Raw genomic sequence first — 9109 nt, 5'->3', positions numbered from 1 at the left:
AAAACTTGGTCTTATCAGATTTATTTTGCATATAATCCAACCAATATAATAAGGTTGACTCCAATCTTGAACTCTTTCTTTGCTTTACTTTCAACGTCTTCCCAAATGCCCATCACCTTAGTCATTTGTCACTATACACACATTCACTTCCTTCTTCCCTAATAATTGTAGGGATTCAAGGAGCAATTCAAAATTGCTCCTCTTCAAAAAAATATTGAACATACTTGCTGGAGAAAATTTCCAGAATTTGAGAAACCAGATTGTTAAAACTGAGAGAGCCCAATAGCTTGAATTAGGATGCCTGAATTAGCCAAACGTGGAAACAAGCTATTATTTCCTAGCAGACATTTAGACGACTGTCATAAACTGTTGCTTTCCTGTATAGTCAGCGGGTTTATGCATTACTGACTCTGGGTGGGGCTGGGGAGCCACTTACATAGACTACAATGAGAAGTCGCCCCCTGGAGTTGTGCAATGCGGCTGCCCCCAGAAAGATCTGATTGAATTACACTTAATTCGGTTTTAGGAATCGTTTCTAAGATATTTTTTTCCTCTGGTTCTGCCTTTCCCACTCACCATCTATTGAGCCTTTGTCTAAGGAAAGCAGACTTTCTGTCATGATAGTCAAACTTTAAAAATTATCTTTTTAGACTCTCTCTCTGGTGGACAAAGAAGGACACACAAGCCATTTTGTCAAGCCAAATAAGCAGACATGTCTGTTGAATGAGTTTGCTAAGAGGGCTCTAGAGGGGGAGTTTGGAAGGAAAGCAGACAGCTGAGCTCTGAAACCTGTTACATCTTTGGTGGGCCAACCAGCATCTGGTATGCTCGCATGCAGTCCTGTCCCTCTTCACGCCCTGATGAGTTGCCTCCTTCATCTATTTACTTTGTCCCTCAACTCCTATACTTCAGCCCCATGATGTATGCGATGGGCCTTTATGATTTTGAATCTAATCTTTTCTAATTGGTGTAGAGCTTTTCAAACAGTTTTTAGACCTGAGGATCCCTTTCTACCAAATCGGGAATACACAAAATGCTAGCAGGCAAAACAGGTTGAGGCAGAGCTGCTCTGGCTGCAAAGGTCCTGCCCTTCCCCTGATGGCGCTCTTTAGAACCCGTAGGCCTCCTGCAGGAAGACTTGGAAAACCTTGCACTCCTGCTGGAACTCTCACAATGGATCCCACTTTCCCTCCCATCCCCACAGCACCTCTGTTAGATTCCCCTGGAGATTACAGAGAGGCCCTTGCCTAGGTGCAAGTTTTTTAGAAGAGAGCACCAAAAAAACTCAGTAATCAAGATTACAAGTATTTTAATGTAATATTTTTTGTTTGTTTGTTTTTATTTTTTTTTAGGCAAGGCAACCTTTGGTTGACCTCACAGGTTGCAAGGACCTTGTCAGTTTACAATCCCTTATTTTTTTTATTTTTTATGCTTATAGCACTTGGTCTTCCTAGGTGGTCTCCCATCCAAATACTAACCAGGCCTGACCTTGCTTAGCTTCCGAGATCAGACAAGATCAGGCTTGTTCAGGGTAGCATGGCCGTAGACTTTTAATGTAATATTTTAAGTAATCAAAATTAATGCAAAAAATCCAAGATGAACAAAATATTGATACGTTCAATAAAGATGGGATCAAAAATAGTACCCTGATGAACCATACCGGGCTTGAGCCAAAAAGAAAAATCAGTCCTACTGATACTTTCTTTATTTTGATTATTGAGCTTTAATATCCCTTTAAAATTTTGAGCCTGAAATAAGTGCCTCAGTCTCCTTGCCTGGCTTCCCTAGTCCCCTTTACACCTACTACTCTGCATTGTCCTAGAACTGAAGGTCTCTCTTGTCTCTCATCCCCTCTTTGACTATATGACCCCTGAGTATTAGGGTGTCATGCTCATCTTTGTATCTCCAACATATTAAGAACATAGGAAGCGTTTAATGAACATTTTTTGAATAAATGGATTGGACTAGAAACCATTGCCCGTGGGGTTTTCCATCTGGCTCGACCTCTAACCAGCCTTGTGATCTTGGGTAAATCATAAGTTCTCCGGTTTCAGCTTACTCATTTGTTAAATGAAAGACTTGGTAATCTTGAATGACCTTCTCTAGCTGTCTATAGATGTCATCTACCTACAGAAGTCCAAGCCTCTGCAAACATTCCCTGCCTGCCTGCCTGGTGGTTGGCTGATGGTATCAATAAGGCAGCTGCAAGAGTGCTGGTGTTTTGCAACAGGTTAGCAAGCTGGATTCAGGAAAGCTACGGAGTTCTCTGTAAAATGACCTCCTGGCTGGATCCTTGCTTTGATCTTGCATTTTGCTGGGGCTGTACTTAAAAAGCTGGAGGGTAATTTCTCCAGTAATGCTGCCCTGGTTGAGAAAAACAGGCATTACCCTTTGGTTAGATCAACATTTGTTACTCTGTGCTTTTCTCCTTCTAGTTCCATGCCCGTTGGCCTGTTATCTTTAAAGGTGGTGAAAGGCCATAGACGTATTGAAGCATTTTATGTGTCCCCACCATGTCATCGTATGTGATTGAGAGGAAGGAAAAGTCAGACAACAGTGAAGGTATTGAAACACGTATAGAAACATGTATCCACAGAGCACCAACTGTATACCTACTATGTGTAGTCTTCTGTGAGAAGTGCCGCAGACAAAGTTCCTGCCTTCAGTGGGGTTTGAGACCCTTCCGGGAGAGAAAACGTGAACAAAGAAGCACCTTAAATTGGTTATACAATCAACTTCCAAGATGGTAAAACAACAGGAGTCAGAATAGTGGGAGAAAAGGAGGAAGCAAATCACCTTTAGGTGCCTACTGTGCAGGGACTTGAAAATCTCGTGTAATCTTTATGATTAACCTTTTGAATTAGGTGTTAATATCTCTAATATACGAATAAGAATACTGAGGTTTGGAACAAAAAATCAATCAGGAGTATTATATGCTTCCTCAAAGTGTTCATGGACAAGTTCTTCTAATGCGTTTGAACTGGATTACTTGACCTGAGTACTGGGAGGTGTAATCAGATTAGGAAATACTGCTCGTTTTACTTCTCCATCCGTGATGCAGACCTTGGGTTTGGAAATGGCTTTTATTTAACAGTCTCATCCAGATAGCTTTGCCTGTTGGGACAGCACCAGGGTGTGGAAGCTCTAGTTGGGGGATTTAAAACAGGCCTTTAGTTTCATTTTCACACTGAATATGATTTTGGCCCTACCCATGGGCCATCAGAAACAAAGATTTTTGTGGATTATTTGGTAGTTACAAAAGCTCCAGGTTCAGTGATCAAAATTCCCCACCTGGCTCCATGCTCCAGGATTTTTCTTTCTTCTTTCCAGAGGCAAGCTAGATCCTGCTGTTTCCATTAAGGAGGGCTCAGGTGGAAAGCTGCCTCTTGTCATTCTAAAGCCATAACCTTGAAATGACAGCTTTGAAGGAGTAGAACCTGTAAAACTCGCTTGGTGCCTTTTTTTTTAATCTCTGTCTCTCTCTCTCTGTCTCTCTCTCTCTCTCTCTCTCTCTCTCTCTCTCAATGAATTTACCCTGTTGTTGATGTTCTGCCTCTCCTCCCTCCTCCATCCCTGACCTCAGGCAGTGGGAGAAGGGGTTGGGATTTAATCATCCGTGAAAGATGGCAATTTGGCAGCCTTGGAATGTGGAGGTCTGTTTACCTAGAGGCCAAATGTGAGGCCAGAAACAGTGCACACATCCCTTGGCTCAACCTCAGTCTGAGAGACCCAACAAAGCTCTCAAAATGTTTGTGAGACCCTGGCTTGTTTGCCTGCTAAGTATTTCTACCTTTAAATATCATGTAGCCCCAAGACCAAGCCCAATGCCAAGCACAGTATAAATATATATCCAAGGATAGAGAGTAAAACAATACTTGTTTGCCCACTAAGTATTTCTACCTTTAAATTCAGATGAATCAAGGCTGCAGCATTTGCAATTCTTGCAGTAGCAACCACATCAATAAAAAGGGGAGTAATGAGATTTATCTGAGGCTTGATTATAGCTAATTGAAAAAGCAAAATAAAATAATCAAAAGGGGTTTTTAAGGTCTTAATTTTAAAAAGTGATTTTTTTTGTTTGTTTCTATAGGATGATTAGAACTTCCATTCCATACTTGTTCTGACATTTTTTATTATCCAATGAAATCTTAATAGAAATATGGGTGCAGAACTTTCTGAATGTAAAATGTAAATCATCACAAAAGCCAAGAATAGGAAATAGCAGAGAGATGGTATTTGATGGGGACTGTGAAGTTTCCAAGTAAGTAGTTTGGGTGGCTCCTCCATTTAGGTAGCATGTACTTGCTTCAAATCAGAGCCATGAATGCCTTCCTTGGCCTCAACTTGCAGCTGAGAGCATGATGCATCTTCCCATGGCCACACAGTTTTGTTAGCACTGCTGGACAAGTGCCCAGGATGTGGCCAGTGAGTCAGCAGTGTTTCTCAGGATGTTGGTACACACTCTTTGGAAAACGCTAGAAACTATAATGGATCTACGGGGAAAAGGCAAATTAAATAGGAAATATGGTTCCCTGGAAGAGTTTATAATTCTTGAAAAGAAGCTGAATTCAGAAAACTTCTCATCAGCAAGTGATGTACAGGGCACATCTGTTCCTAGCCTATACCACCTACTTCACACACTGTCTGTGCCTCCCCTCACCTTCCTTTACCTGCCCAGCTTCTACTCATCCCAAGAGACTCAACTTTGGCATCAGCTTTTCCAGGAAGATTTCTGACTGGATGAATATCTTTTCCTTCCTCATGCCTGTCTCAGTCATCGCCCTTATCACAGATCATGGGACTATGTGTGTGTACGTGCGTGTGTGTGTGTGTGGACTGTGACCTCCATGAAGGTAGTGACTGGGTTTTGCTTATCATGTAGCCCCAAGACCAAGCCCAATGCCAAGCACAGTATAAGTATATACCCAAGGATAGTTAGAGAGCAAATCAACAGACAAATAACTGCTGAAGGTTTGCAATGATAAGGAAGGACTACAGGATAATTAAGGAAAGGTTCTCAGAGAAACATTGAGTAAAGTTTGAGGGAAATGAAACTAATTGGATTGAGAAAAAGAAGACTGAATGTATCATTTATGAGAAATGTCAGTAGCTGCATTGTGCTGCTCTCATGGAACATTGTATGGGGGATTAATGAGAATGGGATTAATAACAGAAGAAAGAGGATAACGGGGGGTCTGGAGAGCACCCTGCATTCTGAATTTGATAGGCAGACCATGTAATTCTTTCTACTACTGTATTTAAGAGGGTGAGCCGATGTTAGTAGTGCCCTGGTCAAGTTCTCACCAGGGAATCTATATTCAGTTTATTTAAATCCACTGTGCTTTCAGTTTAAAGCCGCACTTCCTTCATTTCCTGTCTGAAACCCTTATGCATATTTCAGTGGTGGCTGTGGATTATTTCCATGTACTACAGTAAAACTATTCCCATAGAGGTCCAAGCCAATTCGTTTTTCCTTAGGCCTGTAAGTTCTTTATCTTCAAGCAACTTAATCTCCCAGTTATTATGACTTGAGCATCATTTCTTATGTATTCTCATGTAATGAAAAGGTTTTACTTGAGTCCTGCAATCACAGCAGCACCATCAGGAAGAGGAAATGAGCAAGGTTGTTAACCAGAACATGTTGTACCTCTTTAAACATTAACCATTGCTCAGGTCTGCAGACCTGGCTGCTAAAGGCAATGATGGGAATCAGGAAAGACAAGCAAAAAATCCTACCTATGGAAAATTTTACGGTTCCCATATCTGCCTTAATCCACCAAAGTATTATATTGTATTGTATTAAAATTTTTTAAGAAATAGAAGTACAATAAATATCACTTGTCTGAAAATAGTTCTCTCTGACCAATATCATGTTCAAAAGAGCAAAGTCATTCCATCTGACAGCATTTAAGCTAGGATGACATTATGCCATTAGAAAATCACTATGGAAGCAGTTTTTGTTTCATAAGAAACTTTGTTTTAGCAATTAGAAGGAACCTGATAATCTTAGCTCTTTGCTGGCATAGCCTGGGTAAAAATGGGTTATTACTGCTTCTTCTAATTCAAGGAGCACTTTTTGTTACTATCTTGATTTTATTTTTCTATAAATGTGAATCATGAAAACAAGCAGTTAAATTATCTATCAGAAATGTGATGGCTGCAATCATCACTGTCATTGTCATTTTGTTATTGAGCACTTCCTATGTGCCAGGTACAGTGCGATTGATTTTTATATATTAGTTTGTAGAAACTGGCACTTACTTCCATTATTGTACTTTCAAGGTGAATTAAAATACCTTGTACAGCATCCGTCTCCTCTATATCCTGTCTCTGCTGCAGCAAAGCCATTAAAATCTGTGTCTTCCTACTCCTCCACCCTACTCCCATACGCAATGGTACAGAAGACCCATTTGGGTCAAATATATAAACGTCTTTGTGGAATTCCTCAAAGTCGTACTTGATCTAAACGATGGCTTGCTTGACAGTTGTCACTGTCATGTTACAATGCAGACTGTGAATAATAATAATGATACTGTTTGGTTGTTTGACTTTAATGCTGGTTTGGTTTACAGAGACACAGAAGCTTTCTTGTATCAGTTAGACATAGACTGGACAGGCCAGCAGGCCACATTGTTGGGACAAGGCCTGCTGTAACAGACACTTAATGTAACAGAAGCACACTTACTGTGAAGGCACTGCCATTCAGAAATATAAACGGCCTGTGTGCTGGGAAAGCTTTCTCTTCTGAGTTCCCTATCAGGGTTTCAGATCAAAACGTCTTCTGCCTTTTAATTTTCAGATTGTCTGTGTATTGAGGGGTCTCTCCCTGTTCACCCTGCCTGGCCTTTTTTTATTTCCTTTTCCCCACCACTCTTAGCCTTTGTTAGGCACCTTGCTTCTTAATTATTTGTTCCCACAATTCTACAAAAGATACAGTGGCATCTTTGGCAAAGCATCTTGTTACCAGATGGTTCCTGTCTTGTTTTAAACAACCCTCTTTAGTGTCTACTTTGCATGGCTCCTGGGCTCAGTTAACCTTCATTGTCCAGCAAGAGAGTTATCCAGACAATTTCTGGTGAGATAAAATTGAACCTTTCTACTGAATAACAATAAATAATATTAATGTATACACTAAAAGAGAATTAGTGCTTCTGATTTTGCACAAATCAGAAGAGGTTATTTTCGCACCTCAAAATTAATGGTCAATGAATTAGCAGGATTCCTAATCTCGTGAGAACAGAGAGAACCATTTGCGAAAGCGGCTGAGCTGTGCCTGTTCCCACTGTCCTGGGTACGTGAGAAAGGAAGGAAAAGGAGAGGAGAGAGACTATTTGTTCAGCATCTACTATATTTCGGACATTGGGCAAGAGGCTCTCATACTCTCCATGTGGTTAATCCTCCCAGTAAGTTTTCGAAGCAGGATTATGATCAGGCTTGTTGTTCCTCATGAAAATCCTGAAGATCAGTGAGATTACGTAGCCTGACCTGGGCCACACAACCAGGAAGTAGCAAACTTGGAAATGGGGACTTGAACTCAGGACTTCATGAGTCCAAAGTCTGTCATGTCCTCATTATAGCAGTCACAGAGCTTGATTAAACAGCTAGTAGAAGTGTCTCAGGTTACTAAAGACCAAAAAGCAAGGTACAGGTCATCTCTTTGAGGTCGACTTTGGTCTCCTGCTTCCTCGACTCCAGGAGTCTCTCCCACACTGACTATCATATACAACTAAGATGAGAAGTCACATTATCCTTGATGGACTCTGGGAAGTCATGACCTTAGAAATCAGGATTTATGACCACTGCCCTAAAACTGACTGGCTAACCCTATGTCATTTGAATAGGGACTGGCCCAATGACTAGAAAGGGCTTAAGAACCAGTGGAGCCATTCTCTATCCCTAACCCACTACATCTTGTGTGTGTGTGTGTGTGTGTGTGTGTGTGTGTGTGTGTGTGTGTGTGTGTAAATGCCACACTATAAAACCGTTACTTAGGACTTGCTGTCCACTCTCCAAAATATCCTATTGAAATGCATAGACTCTTTAAAGGTATTACTTGAAACTTTATTTCCCAGCATCCTGGCAGGAGGTAGTTGGGCAAGACCCATAGGCCAGTGTCTGAGTGAAGACCAAGTAAACACGTTCTAGGAGAGAAATTTCTCCTTTACCATATCATCCCTCATTTTGTGTTCAGTCTTATCTTTATGTTTCAATTTTCCTTTTGGTAAAATATCAGTAATAATGGGACATTGGTAAAAGGAGTTTAAACCCATCGTAAATAGAAACATGAAATAAACTCAAATGATTGATTTTGCGGAACCGCGAACCAAACTAACTTTCAACATTTATTTTTTAATAAACAGTTTAATTTTAGAATAGTTTTAGATTTGTAGAAAAGCTGTGAAGATAGTACAGAGAGTTTCCCTGTAGCCTACGCCAGTTTCCCCTATCGATAATATCTTACATCATCATGGCACATGTTACAACTAAGGAGTAAAAATTAAAACAGTATTATTTATATAGAAATATAATTTATATATTTGTATTAAAATATTCTTTATAGATAAAGCCTATACTTTACTCAGAATTTCTTAGTTTTTACCTAATTTTCTTTTCTGTTCTGGGACCCCACACAGGATATCATATTATTTTAATCATCATATCCTTTAGACTCCTCTATACTGTGACCATTTCTCACACTTTCCTCGTTTTTGATAACCTTGACAGTTTGAGGAATACTGGTCAGGTGATTTATAGACTGATTTTCAATTATGGCTTATCTGATGTTTTTCTTAGGTTTTTACAGGGATTATGGATTTGGGGGAGGACAACTACAGAAGTAAAATGCTCTTCTCATCACATCATATCAAGGGTACGTGACATATCGCTGTTGATTTAACATTTATCTTTAAAGAAAATAAATCATGTGGTAAGTCAGTCTGAACCAGACGTGGTCCTGTACATTTTCTAAAATAATTGAACTGGCACAAAATCAGATTGCCAAACTCTCTTGAAACAAATGAATGTTTCATTCAGTCTCAGTCCTTGGTTATAAGGGTTATGCAAGCTCCTTCTGCAGAAAACATTTGGAGTTCCTAAGAAAAAACGGCTG

At 40.1% G+C, this 9109-nt stretch overlaps 1 pseudogene; it reads right to left on the bottom strand.

The window, feature by feature from the left end:
- Window positions 1–1429: 1429 nt before the first annotated feature.
- LOC120607557 (uncharacterized) lies at window positions 1430–1548 on the bottom strand (annotated as a pseudogene).
- Window positions 1549–9109: the final 7561 nt, after the last annotated feature.

This window comes from Pteropus medius, unplaced genomic scaffold, assembly GCF_902729225.1.
Source record: "Pteropus medius unplaced genomic scaffold, Ma_sr-lr_union100, whole genome shotgun sequence".
NCBI lineage: Eukaryota > Metazoa > Chordata > Mammalia > Chiroptera > Pteropodidae > Pteropus > Pteropus medius.
This window is presented reverse-complemented; position numbering and strand designations above follow the sequence as displayed.